Here is a 14574-nt window from a genome sequence, read left to right as displayed (position 1 = left end):
TCTTCCATGCTGCTAACTGATTTCCTTTTTTGCCTGCTTCTATCTGCTTTCCATTGAATGTCTTTGCTTGTTGACTTCACTGGAATCTTTGTATATGTACAAATTGGTAATCTGCTCTGTTTTGGTTTCTGGAAGGATTTATGTGCTTTGTGAAATCCTTCATCTGCTGGTTCCCTGTTAATTTTTGTAACGTAGTGAATGTGTTTTTGTTCAGGGATCCAACTCTCCCTTCTTTTGGTATAGTAATACAACCATCTTGCTGCTTCTCAAAAAAAAATAATTACATATTGCTTTAATTTGGAGGTGGACGAAGATAATCAAGTGGTGTTGTGGTCCATAACAGCGAGTGGCACCTAGCCGTTGAGAGCATGGGTAGTTTAGTCATTTTAAAAAAAAATTAATTACATTTAGAATTTTAGAACAGAATGTATAGTTTGAATACTAATGGATTTGAGATGAATTAAGTTGACACTTTAAAGGCTTGGAGGTAATTTACCCTAAATTATGTCACTGTGCTCCAAATTAAAGTGTTAAAACATGGTTGGATTAACCCAAAAGATTGAGTTGTTAGCAAAATGATTCAATTTTTATATTTAAGTTCTAATAGACTTTTTTCTTTCTTTTGCAAATAGAAGAAGAATGATCCAATTTTTATATTTATGTTCAAATAGTTTTATTTTTTATAAAAAAAAAAATGCTCTTTCAATAGCAACAATTGCGAGTGGAATGGATGACTGATAGTTTATGCACATGAATTTAACTACAGAATAAAGTTGTAAGCTCCATGGAGGAAAAGAGTATTTACATAGTAAGGCCTAATGGACATGATACTAAAAAATTAAATGGAAAAAAATGAAGGAGATTTTCAAGATTTAAACACGAAGATCTCTATTCTAATTCTGATATTATAAAAATCACAATATATTATGAGTTTATGACGCCAAAGGAATGGTGGTGGTTGTGATATGACAAAGGGGAAGGAGAAAGAAACTTGGGAAAGAAGAATAGAAAGGAGAGCAAAACATGAAGCAAAAACAAAACAGGAACGGAAACAAAGAAAAAAAAACTGAGATTAAAAATATTTGTAAAAGCTTTTGATTGTAATTATTCAATACACTTGAGCTTAGACAAAATAAAATCCCTGTTAAGATTTTATTCTAGACTCGTCGGACTACAGCTTTAAAAAGTAATAACAACCAATACTATTATAGGTTAGCCCAAAAGCAAGTTTTAATATAATAATTACGTTTGAATATACTTATTATGATTTATGAGTTAAAAAGAATATTAGTATCTTATAAATGGGTGAGGGAAGTTTAAAATTAAAATTCTACCAGTGGATTTAAGCATTTATACTAATATTTATTTGATATGAATTATTTTTTATACATCACAGACAAAATTTTTAAATTTCAAAAATTAATTTATGCAAAAACATATACTTATAAACGTTATAATGATTACTTACTCAAATTTAAAATCTCTATCCAAATCCCACTTCGTTTTAACTACTTAAATTAAGCACAAATAACCATTACTTACTTTTCAAATATATATAATTTTGAATTACATAAAATTACTGAGTCATATAAATTCCAACTCATGTCCCATTTCAAAATATTAGTTTAATACTCCAAGTTAAAATTTCAAGTTCTAATTGCTAGTTGAAGATCCCTTCGGTAAATTCTTCTAACACTATTTAAGCAAAAAAAATTGACAACATGCTCATTTTTTTTTCTCTATCTTCATTACTTACAATCAATGAAATCCTCATACCCCTCCGTCCCACTCTCCTCTGCTCCATCTTTTTCCAATTTTCCCTTCCACTCATAGTTTCCAAACATAGTTAGGCTTAACAAATTCCACCTAGGTAACTTTGCCCCTCAAAAAAAAAATATGATAGAAAGGACTTATTACAAAAGATTCTTATTGGGCTCAATTGGATTGTAGTGATTGGGTGTTGGAGGATTTAAACGATGGCTTTCAAGGAGGATCTATACATTTACTATATAACTCTAAACTCTACAGTGATAGTAAGCTTATGGCAACATCGATCCTTTGCAGGGTCATTTTTATCTTGATATCCACTATTGGGCTATGTGGATGATGGTTTGTACTAATTAGTAAGAATGTCAAACTTAAACTCCAACAATCCACTGTCTTACTAACCAAACCTGTCCACCCCTTCACCCGCTAAAAGACGGTCTCTTTTTGTCCTTTTTCCTCAAGACCTATGTTACTTGGATCCTCTTCTGATCCCCTCCATTAATTAAATTAAAAAACCCTTTTCTCTTCTTTCATGTGCAAATCATCAACTCCCTCTATCTTTATCCCTCATATATTTTATTCCCCTTCCTCATGAGACAATTAAAGCTATGAATTTCTTATCATATTTTCTTCTTATTTTACTGCTCTCCCATCTCTTTCATCATTCAGCTTTGGCCATGAGAAAACTTGAAGGTACTCTCTGTCTCTCTCTCCTTTTTCTTATCAATATTGATTACCTAGTTAATTTGAAATGGTTTTTGTGCTTTAGATTTTGGGATTGATAAAGCTAGAGAATCATCTATGGATCTTGATGATCTGGATACAGTAAGACTTAATCTTTGATTTTTGCAATCTCTCTTTATTCATTTTCCTTTTGCTTTTCTGTTCATGTTTTATAATCTCATTCATTTCCGAAAGGAAAATGAAAAAGCAATTGCATATCTCTTTTACCCTTTGCTAGGTATAATCTATTGCTTAATTGTTTTTTTCTTGCCTCTAAATGCAGCCATTTATTGGAGGTGACTATCATTTTAAAAGGAAAGAGTTGCATGAAGTGCACTCAGGACCAAATCCAATTAGCAATTCAGTCCCAAAAAAAAGATTGAAAACGAATTTGAGAAGAATAATCCCATAGCTTAATTTTCTTTCACTTTTTGTAATTTTTTTTTTACAGGAAAGCAAAAGGTTTGTAATTAATTGGGAATTAAGATTACCTACTGTTATAAGTAGTTTGTCAATAAAAATATTATCCTTGCTTTATTTTTATGTATATAAATATCAATAAAACACCATCATGATCATCAAATCATGACAAATCTCTCTGTTCTGTGCTAATTTTTCAGTACGTACGAGGTTCCCCAGTCATGATGCAGAAAATATTATGTTGTAATGATTATCACCTTCATTATTAACCCATACTTATTGTTTTTGTTTTGCTTATAATTTAGTATTAATTCCATTAGTTTCTGTCTTATCCCCACCTTCTTCTTCTCCCTCTTTATGTGTCTATTTTAATTTATTAATTGATAGGAAAAGAAATTGCTGAATTTGGGAGTTCCTTCTAATTATTAGTTACAGCAGATGGATTAAACTATTATTAGATATAACTGATTCGATAACAGTAAAACATAAAAAGCCAAATATAGAAGTGACTAATTATTAATAAAAAATAATTATTTATTATCACATATCATTATTCATTAGTGATATATATGTTGATCCCATGGCCTAAACTCTATATTAATTATGTGAGATCTTTCTCATATCAGTGTTAACTTGAGTGGTCAATGGAAGTATGGGTGAATGTGCTTCCAGCTTCCTTTTATATTGAAAAAGCAATGTACAAAGCTCTTTAATTTCCTGCTGAATTAGTAGAATTGTCAGGTCAAAGACCAAGAGTAATGATTTTGCTCGGTCCATTAGCTACAAGAAAATAAATTAAAGATAAAGTGGCAAAATTGTTCTTTTGTTCAGTCAAGAAAAAGTGATTGAAGGGAATATTGTTTTTATAATTTTTCCTTTTTCCCTAAATTCATTTGGTTTAAAAGGAACAAAAATTTTATTGTACTTTTGAGAGGATAATTTTTTTTGAATATTTTGTCAATTCACTAATCCTTTTCTCATTTATTTATTTTAAGATTGAAATAAATCTATAGTAATATAAAGTTATTGACTAAATTTTTTTTCATAGCAATTAATTAAGTGTATAATATATATAGATTAAGTACGGATATTGGAAAATTTTTCAATTCATGAAAATAGTCATATTTGTTTTTTATATTTTTAAATTATCATTTAAAATTTTTTATTGTTAATATTAGTAGGATTTATCTAATTTGTAAATGTATAAGAATTTTAATTGCATCAAGTGACTTTCATTAAGAATATTTTTTTGTTATACATGTTAATAAGATTTATTCAATTTGTAAATAAAAATTCTAATTGCATTAAATGACTTTCATTAAGAAATTGTTTTTTCTTGATTCTAATAATATTGAATAATTCATAGATTAATATTATAAAGTGTCAATTATATATAATTGAAACCTTAATTGTCTTTTATATATAATTGTTATTTAAAAATAATTTTTTTTTTAAAAAAAAGTCTTTACTAGCAACATATATGACAATAAATACTAGTCTCTTCTAAAAATAAGAAAAATTAATTAAGTAAAATTCTTTAGGTAAAGTTAGTGAAATTCTAAATTAAATACAGTTAAAGCAAAACTAAAATTGAAATCATAACCAATAATTAAGTAGATGAAGTACAAATACGAGATCAATAATTTATACAAAATTACTCAAAAATAAATAAATAAATATGTAATGACATGATTTATTCTATTAATATTTATGCGTCCATAGTGTATCAAATATTAACTTATTCTTAAATTATGGATGCGGGCTATACCTAGGAACAGTGTTAACTCACATGCAGAACATGTCCATTTGCTTTCAAAAGTAAAACAAATCAGTCAATATTAGGCAATAATTTCAAACATACTTTAGTAAAGTTAAAAAAGGAAAGCTGCATATTTACTTTTCGACTTATGACTTTCACTATTTATGTTCTTGGAAAATGCTTCTCTTATTACTTTGATAAGTCAATTTCAAAAAAATGTGTCTTCGATGTGATAAATTATGGAGGGCCCATACTGATTACCACAATGAAACCCTTAGAACCATATTATGAGTTTGGATCAAATTATGTAATTTTTTATGTACGTTATAAAAAAATATGAATTTAATTTTTGAATAACAATTTGTGTAAATTGAATTTTATATTTTTTATTTATTAATTTTAATTTTAATCTTAACATTATTAAATTTTCACCATTAAATATGGTAGTACAAAACTAAGTGAAAATAATATTAATCATTACCGGCAATTGATTTATAGTAATGCATGAATTAGAATTTGTGACTCTCTTCCGAATAATTATTTCACTATGTCTTTTAGATTTTTAAAATGAATAAAAATTACTATCAACACAATCAATATCACGTAAGCATGATAAATGTTATATCAACTTATAGTCAATGTCAAATCAGTAAGAAAATATCATATCATTTCAATCAATATCATCTCAGTTTGATCAAAACATCAGGTCAATATATTTAACAGTGAAAATTTAACAAAATTAATTAAAATTTAGATTTAAATTTATAAATTAAAAAAAATATAAAAATTTAATTTATATAAATTATTATATAAAGACCAAATTCACATTTTTTATAGATCGTATAGAGATTAATTGCATAATTTGATGAATGAGTTTGCTATAAGTCAATTTATTAATTTTTTATAAGTTTCTATAAGTTATAAAATTGTTTTCCAGCTTAAAAAGGTGGCAATTGTCAAATTAAGTCCTTGTCGACTGTGGCGAGCTGAGAGTGATAGCAATAATTGTAGTGAAACAATGTGCCTCTCTCAATTATTGAAATGGACTAAGATTAGAAGATTGGAGCTTCATTGTTTGTGCGTGAGAATCTTTGTTCTAATTCACACAAATCCCACATCACCGCACGTCGGTAAACATCAAAAGATATTATTGGTACATAGATTTGACCTGTTAACTCCTCAAAAATCATCTCTGTTAGTTAGTACTTTTCGTTAACGATCCAATGGAACTATAAATTGTATAAGTTTTTGTGTCGGTAATAAATAATTTTTTTTTGGATACATATAAGAAAGAGTATGAATTTGAATCTTGAACTTTATTCTTTCAAAAGAGATGAGTACAATAACTATATTAAATTTTAATTAACATATGAATAGTATATAATAATCTTAGTCTAATTTTGTATCGAACTACAATTCCATTTTTCTTTTAATTGAATCGTGTAATAAGCTATAATAATCTTACTCACTAAATTTTTTGTTTATGATTCTATTTAATGAGTTTTGCTCCTTTTTATTATTTGTTATCATCATTTGTTTTTAAATACATTCATCACCATTGTTCAGATGTATAAAATTTATCCAAAATTGAGGATTCCATACACATGAATAAGATGATTACAGCTACATTGAAAAGTATGTAAAAAGAAACAATGAAAGGGAGTCAAACCATTTATGGACCTACAATAGAGATCACTCAAGTACTATTTAGTTTAGATGATTGGCCCTTATAAATATGAAATAAGAAACAACAAAGTAAACCAAATAGATTGATGGTTGGCTCCGAAATATACAACTTTATGGAATTACAAGAGCAAAGAGAAAAGACTTGCTGACCCAATTAAAGTTAAATGAAGGAAAAAGAGAGAAAGACAAAGGAAATCCTCATTTCATATATATTTCCCACCATATTGCTTTTAAGGAGAATTGACATATGGAGTCCATCCTTTATACTTATCTCTCAAAGATTTTGCCGACTATTTAATAACCTTTCAAAAGTTTGAAATGAAAAGATTAAAGCATAATCATACTACTCTGAAAAAGTAGATTATTCTCTTCTCTCACCGTTGGCTTTCTTAGGCACAAAGCTGTCACCTTTTACAAAATTAAATTTTGTAAGGTAAATTTTACATGAGCTCATCTTTCAAGTTTTGGGTGTTGTCATTGTGGTGTCAATGTTCTAAAAGCTTCAATTTATTTTCTCAACACTATGTTAAAATTTTTCATTAATTTGATTATCTTTCATGGTTAGTCCAATTAAATGTTGACACATCAATTATTGTATTTACATGATTTCACAAGAATATTGAACTTATGCAATATGTAAATATTTTGACATGTAATTATTCATCGGATCTAACAAAATAAGAAAGATCGTTGTTATATAAAAGTTGAAATTGACGTTATTTACTTTTCATGTCATTATATTTATTTTTTTTTATAATTGAAGGAGAGAGATTCGAACTCTGCTCTTTAGGTAAAAAAATTATATATAAACCAAATGCTTGGATACATCATTATGTTTATTATTGTCTTTTTATAAATTTTTTAGAACTATTTACCATTACCTTTTTCATTGTATGATTTTATCTCTCCCAACTCATTGTCTACACTAACCCTCTCATCCTCACATTCCTCACCCATGGCAATAGTCAATCAATTTGCATCACTCTTACGCCAACTTATCTAGCATCATCCCTCTTTTTCTTATCTAATGTCACAATTAATCCAACTCATTTACACACCCTTTATCACAGTATATCTCCATATAATGAAATTTTAATATTACTTTTTACTTTGAATTTTGATTGATTTGGATTGAAATTGAGTCTCTAACAAAAAAAGAGGATTGAAACTAGGCAATTCTGTATTCTATAAATGAGAGAACAATGAAAGGCAAAGGAAGCCAAATGATTCCAGGCAGTCTTTTCCTTTCTTTTTCACTTCTGCATCGCAGATCTCTGTTCACTAAAACAGGAGCAGCCTTATGTCATTCAATCAAAGTTAGTGCTTTGCTTTCTTATCATCAATGATGACAACTTGTTTTGACGGCGCATTTTTATGGCAATTCTAATGGTCCATCAATTTGCCATGGGGTAGCAAGTTAGAGTAGCTCAAAATTAGCAACTTCTCATGGCAATTCTTATTATCAACTTAAAGTGCATTCTTATGAAACGGCATCACAAGTTCATTTGCAATTTCCTTTCCTAACAGAGCTAAACGAAATTAAAAAAAAAAAAAACTCCTTACTCTTCTCTTAAAGACCTGTGCTGTACATAGAAACAGCCAAAACTTAAAGAAATCAACAAGCATAAGAATTATATTATCCCTTTGCACAAACCAGATGTTTTATATTAGCAAAAGTCTTTAGCAAATAGATAAAGACTTCGGATGATATGATAATTTTGTGTTAATAAAATTAGCTTTTAAAAAAATTTCTTATGGTAAATGTTGTCCTTGTCTAGGCTAACCCAATGCCAAAAGCTTCAACAAGGCCACAACGAGGCTCCTTAATTGCCATATTTGGGCTCCAATGAAACTAACAAGGCTGACCCATTAAACTTAATTAACAACACACGCTTTTTAACTTTAACAAGCAAGAATCGAAGAGTAGGCAAACGAAATCGAGAGTAGATTCGACCGATCAAAGAAAAGTAAAAGCAAAAGGCATTAAGGCAAGCGAAAATCCAAGGTGAGGTACCAGAAGCAAATGATAGAGGGAAACTGAAGGTAGGGAGAGGGAAGCTGGAAACACAGGCGGTTTGCCCCAAGATATATCTCTGAAAATACTAAAAGATAAATACATGTGTCAGACTATGAAAAGGTCTGCGCATGAAATCCATTATATTAAGATTGAAGATAAATTATCTTGGTCCCCTTAGAATTTGATTATAATTCACTTTAAATCCATTAATATGGAAAATGGATACTCTATCTTAAAATAATATATATAATTAAACACATAAATTTTATGTTAGTTGTTTTTATTTCACTGACATGATGTCAGTTTTATGACCATTTTATCCTTCTTGCATCAAAAAAATAACAAAGTTAGATTTTAAATTCCAAACTCAGAATCTAAACAAACTAAAAAGGCAGATTTTATTTTTGTTTTTCTCTTATACATACATATATATATAATATTCGAGTATTTGATTCAATAATTAATACATAATTTCTTATTTAATGACAAAGATTCAAATTTTTTTTCTTAATCAAACATATATAATCCTAATAAAACAATTGCGAATTTCGAATTCAACTTCATTTTCTTACCTTTTCTTATTAATATTTTTCAGTGCATCACTTATCATGTAAAATTTATAATTCAGTTGTGCAAATATATTAATCATGTAATTGACGGGTGCATCAAAAGGTATTGATCAAAAACCATTATCTCTACGCTGAGATTTCAACTTAAAAAGTTTGTGAATTGCAAGCTGAACCTGCAAATGTGTTTATTGTAATGAGAGAATTCGATAAAAATAAACATATGCAAAAGCATAATGGATTGCAATTCAAGTCCATGGGCTACGACCCATCAAAATTGGGTCCAAAAGCATGCCTAAACTTTCTTCCAACATCCAACAACCGTCACCTACATCGACCTCTGGATGGCGATTCCTGAGACATGATTCGTGGACTAGCTTGTAGCTGTGGTTGTTATACATTGATGGCAAGAGAAAAAAGGTTTTGAGAAGACGAAATTGATGACCATTCTTCGAGGGCAAAATGATTGGCTTAAAGTGGTTTAGATATTCAAAGACAACAAAGAGCCAATCCATCCCTCAAGACATTCGTTTGTCTTTCTTGAATACTTTGGAGACACATGGTTTTGATTGGCTTCAACTTTCTCTGATCTGGCCCTTCCCCTTTTTCTTTTTATCGTAATAACATATTTAGTTTAAACAACTTAACCTACAAAACATTTTTCCTATCTAGAAATAATTATTTTAATTGAAATCATAAACAACAAATGTCAAGCTTTTTGTATGAATGTTATTCTTTCGACAAGTTATTTTATTTTACATATTATTCATTTAATAATTTTATTTTATCAATTTATCGATTTTAATACTCAAATTTATTTTCTTTTTCTTGATCAAAAGAAAAAAAACCAAATGAACCACAATCTCGTAAGATCTGATATTACAAGTCACTTATGCAGCTTTCTCAAATTGAATTTTTAATTAATTATTTTTAACGCGCAAGAGATATTATGAACTTCACTTTAAAAAACTCTACCTACCTTTTAAAAAAAAAAACAAACTCTACCTAAATTTTTTCCTTCAATTTTATTTTCACCACTTTTAAAAAAAATAAAGAATATGCTTTTATGTTCAAGGCATGTAAAGGACAGAATATTTAATGTTCTCAAACCAGTTGGAAAGTACGCAAGGAAATATCTATGGCTACTAAGGTTGAGAAGAACTACGATGCCCCTCCAAAGCAGGCAAACTTCCAAGTGGTCCATCATACAAATAATTCCCTGCAACCAATAATGTTCATAGTGATTTGTACAGGACAATGGGACACCCCCATTGAAATCTACAAAGCAAAGCAACTTTATATCCAGTTCAGAGGATTTTCCTCCAAAATCATTGTTTATGGCAAGCCACCATTTGAATTATCTTTGGGATTTGTAACCATTTTATTATTATTGCAATTGTTTCATATGGCTTGGATTATTGCAACTCATAATAAAAAACCTATGGAATATTATGGTATAATTGAATGTGTGCCAGTTGCTCCTTGCCATGTAGAAAGAGAACCAAAACATATAGTATCATTTCAGAAGAAGATAGCTTGTTGTACATCATGTGCTAAAAGACAGGAGCTTCCTCCTACCTTTCCTGCCTCTCCATGATGGAAAAGCCATGCTTGCCTTAAAGAAGTTCCATGACCTGGACAGCTGAACCCATTCTGATGCTTTACTTCCATTACCTTGAAAGAAAGTTACTAAATTTATGTAAACAAGAAAAGCTAGTAAAGGAAAAGGAAAAGAAAAAGAAAGAGAAAACCACATAGAAACTCTTTTATTTGTTTATTTGTTCGTTTTGGTGGGGCATCAAAACTTTCAACATGTGGGTATAATTGGAGGTGATTGGACAAGACATGAGAACCAGTGGCCCTACATATCTTAAATATTACTTTCTTTGACATAATATTATAAAAAAAATTTAAATAATTTTTTTTACTTTTAATTAATTTTTAATATTTAGATATTTATAATTAATTAAAAATATTACATATCATTTTATATCATGTGGTATTAACATGACATATTGACATATCGTAATGAATGATTATATGATATGTTTTTATGCCATAATAATATAAACATATGAGAATTTTTACTTTTCACATTAGCATTACATAAATATAAAATAACAAATGACGTATTAATTTATAACAATTAATAAATTATTAATTTTAAAGATTTATTTGATTTAAAATAATAAATATAAAAATTTAATTGAACGCAAGAGAAGAATAAGAATTTATTTAAATTCTTTTGATTATGTTTACTTTTTTTTTGTTTAAATTGTCACAATTAATTTTATATGATCAATTCTTTTAATTTTCATCATTATCATTTTAAACAATATGATTAATTAAATTTTATAAAATATAAATTTAAAATAACATGACATCAAGGATGTCACACTTAAGCGTTTTAGAAAGTAAGCAAGATGCATTTAAAAAACTCACATTAAACAAATAAAAAAATTTTGAGAAACTTATAAACAGTGACATTGTACACTCTATCAAATTAACTTTTTGGAAGAATGTAATAGCCCTGTGACATAAATGTTACCTAATTTCAATAGGGTTTATATTTATTATTAAATTAAATATTTAAGTGTGTAAATAAATTTAGATTAAGAATGGTGTCACGTATGCGTTTGATTAAGATGGGAGAAAGTGACAACAGAAATTCGGTGGGGACGAGACAAATTTGGTTCCTCAATTTTAAAACTTCCATTGTTTGAAGCTTCTAGATGATGTGACCTTTTCTCAAAAAATTTATAATAAGAGTAATAATATACAAATGCAATTACATCTAGTAATATTCTCTACAGTTAGCGCATTATATAATATAAATGTTTTTAATTTCATTTATCATTTATTATTCCGAAATTGCAAAATTAAACACATATGAAATAATTTCAATGACTTTTTTTTTTGCTGAAAAAAATAAAATAAGAACGAAACTGAAATAAGAAGATCAAAAACCCTAGTTAGTTACAATATTATACTACAAAACCATACTTTTAACTCAAAAAATATATCTATTAAATAAAATAACCTTTTCTTATAAATTGAAGATGTATCTTATTTTTTACTGATATAATTAGATTTGTGACAATTAGAAAATTTTTTATTAAATTAATTGTCAAATTTGAAAACCTTATATTGGTATATTTAATACCTATTCAATTTGATAACTAATTTTATTAATTTATTTCGTAGCTATGATACTGCAATTAATGTAACTTTACTAGTTTTTGAATTAATTTAAGACTAATAATTTTATCTTGTGATGAGTGACAAAGATAATGGTTGCATATTTCGAGGAAAAAAATTGACCATTCATTTGTCCTCAATTTTGAGTAAATGTAATTAAATATCAGTATTTGACTTTTCAAATATACTTTTTATATGCTCGATGCATTTATATAAAATTTTGAGAGCGTTTGCTATGGTGTAAGGGAAAGACATTTCATACAATTTAAATGGCTACAATCACTTGGTAGCATTTGGTTGGTAGAAAAAGGATGTAATATGCTTACAATTGTAATCACACTACAAATGAGAGAAGGGAATGTCAGGGAGGGAAAGTAACTTTTCTTTTGCAGAGGAAAAGTTACACATTTTCTTTTACAAATTGACCTTCTCTTCTTCTCCTCGCCGTCTTCACTTCTTTCTTTCCTACCTTCGTCTCCTTCTTTCTTCTCACCTTTTTCTCCTTCTTCTCACCTTGCCTTCTTCTCGTTCTTCTTACTGTCCACATGCCAGGTAGCCTGTCACCAGCATATTTTAGTCAAATTTCACCACCAAATCTAAAAATTGAAGAAATTGAGATTTTGAGTTTTATGAAACCTTAATTTAGATTATAAAAACTTAATTTAGATTTTCAAGAAATTTGAAAGTGTTTTGAGAAAAATTTATGCTTTTAATATCGAAAATTGAGAGAGAAACATTTACATGATTTAGAATCGAAAAAATTTACTAAGGAATTAAGAAGATTTGAGAGGGAAAAATGTTTGGCGCAAACGTAAATAACGCTTAAAATTGAATATCTATCTATAGATTAGGTTCAAACTTTTGACAGCTGTTATTTATCTATTGATAGATAGTATAATCTATCGATAGATAATATGATCTATCAATAAAATTTTTTATCTATCAATAGATTTTTCTTTGGATAATGTTTTTTATTTTTAATTTTTATAAGTTTAAGGTGAAAAAAATATTTAGTAATTTTATATATTTTAATATTTATATAATTAATATAAAAATATTATGTTATTTTTTTAATGTTATTATTTATTATTTTAATTGCTTAAAATTGAAAAGTAAAGTTTTATATTAAAAATTATAAATTTATTCAACTTATATGTTTTTTATATTTAAGGATAATTTTATCAATTTACATTACATTTTCAGTAAAATGTTTACAAATCAATCACTATAATATAATCTTTTCAGCAATTACATTATGTGCAATCATTACTTTCTCTTATTATATCAAATGCTGCAAACTTATATTCCCAACAATCACATTCTCAATAATCACATTTTCAGTAATATACCAAACGCAACTTTTATTTTTTTTCACACACCTAAACTTTAGTATCTCTCATTGTTGTATCATAATGAAAATATTTTATCTTTTAATTACATGCTAATGTAGTTTTGTTTGGTCCCCTAAACTTGGCTCCAGGTTTGACTCCCATCCCATGCATAGTTTTATATAGAGCAGAAAGCAATTCCCATGCAACCCCACCTCCCACTTCCTAGCTATGACTTTTTCTAATGCAACATTTACTATCTTTATTTATGAAGGACTCCACCCTTTATAAACCTAATTTCCTTTTAACTTTTCTCTATCCTTAAATTTCTATTTAAACATCAAGCTGGCTTCTAATTAGTTTGTTTATTTCTTAATTAATACCTACTTAACCTCTCTCTCTCTCTCTCTCTATATATATATATATATATATATGGAAAGATGTTATTGAACCTCCATGGAGTTTCTATAATGTTACTGTCATTTTATATGGATATCTTAATTGGTAGAGGGTCCCTGACCATGCATGGGGCACAATGAAAGATACAACCCTCTTACTGCTGAGGATCATGACATCCCATCCATTCTAATTGTAGTTTTGTACCTAATTATGTGTATTCTTCCAACTTGTTTCTTGTCAAAGCTGCAAAAGGAACAAAACCTATACCTTTGACAATTAAGTTCTGATTTTCCATTACTGTTCCAATTCAAATTGAGCAGGTTAACTAGATAAGCCTCTCTTCCCTTTCCATCATTGTTCCAATTCTTTTCCCCTTCGATTCCTTGGTCCAAGAATATTCCTGGAAAGGGTCCGGTGAATCATAAACAGTAACCCTTTTTCTAACCTTACTGTTCTGGTCGTAACTCTTTGACCTTAATGCTGTTCTCAGTTTGGCAGCCAAGGAATTAAAAAATACAAATGGGTTAACACGGTAAACATGGGTGGGCTATACAAAGTAAGAGGATTAGTCATCCTTCTAGGATAATATGACTCAATCCTCTCCAAAAAATGGAGGAATATTTTTAATCCAATAGAATTGGATGATAAATTCTTTTATATATTTTTCTTTTATCCTTGAACGTTATATCTAAAAATTGACTTAAGCTTAAG

General features: G+C 28.2%; 1 long non-coding RNA gene across 1 annotated transcript; it reads left to right on the top strand.

Annotated features, from left to right (window-relative positions):
* Window positions 1-2284: 2284 nt before the first annotated feature.
* LOC148761643 (uncharacterized) lies at window positions 2285-3059 on the top strand. Its single transcript, XR_016027584.1, has 3 exons — window positions 2285-2460; window positions 2537-2592; window positions 2774-3059. It is a non-coding gene; the product is annotated as an uncharacterized LOC148761643 (long non-coding RNA).
* The last annotated feature ends 11515 nt before the right edge of the window (window positions 3060-14574 follow it).

Source organism: Theobroma cacao, chromosome 7, assembly GCF_053813885.1.
Source record: "Theobroma cacao isolate CCN51 chromosome 7, ASM5381388v1, whole genome shotgun sequence".
Lineage (NCBI taxonomy): Eukaryota > Viridiplantae > Streptophyta > Magnoliopsida > Malvales > Malvaceae > Theobroma > Theobroma cacao.
This window is presented reverse-complemented; position numbering and strand designations above follow the sequence as displayed.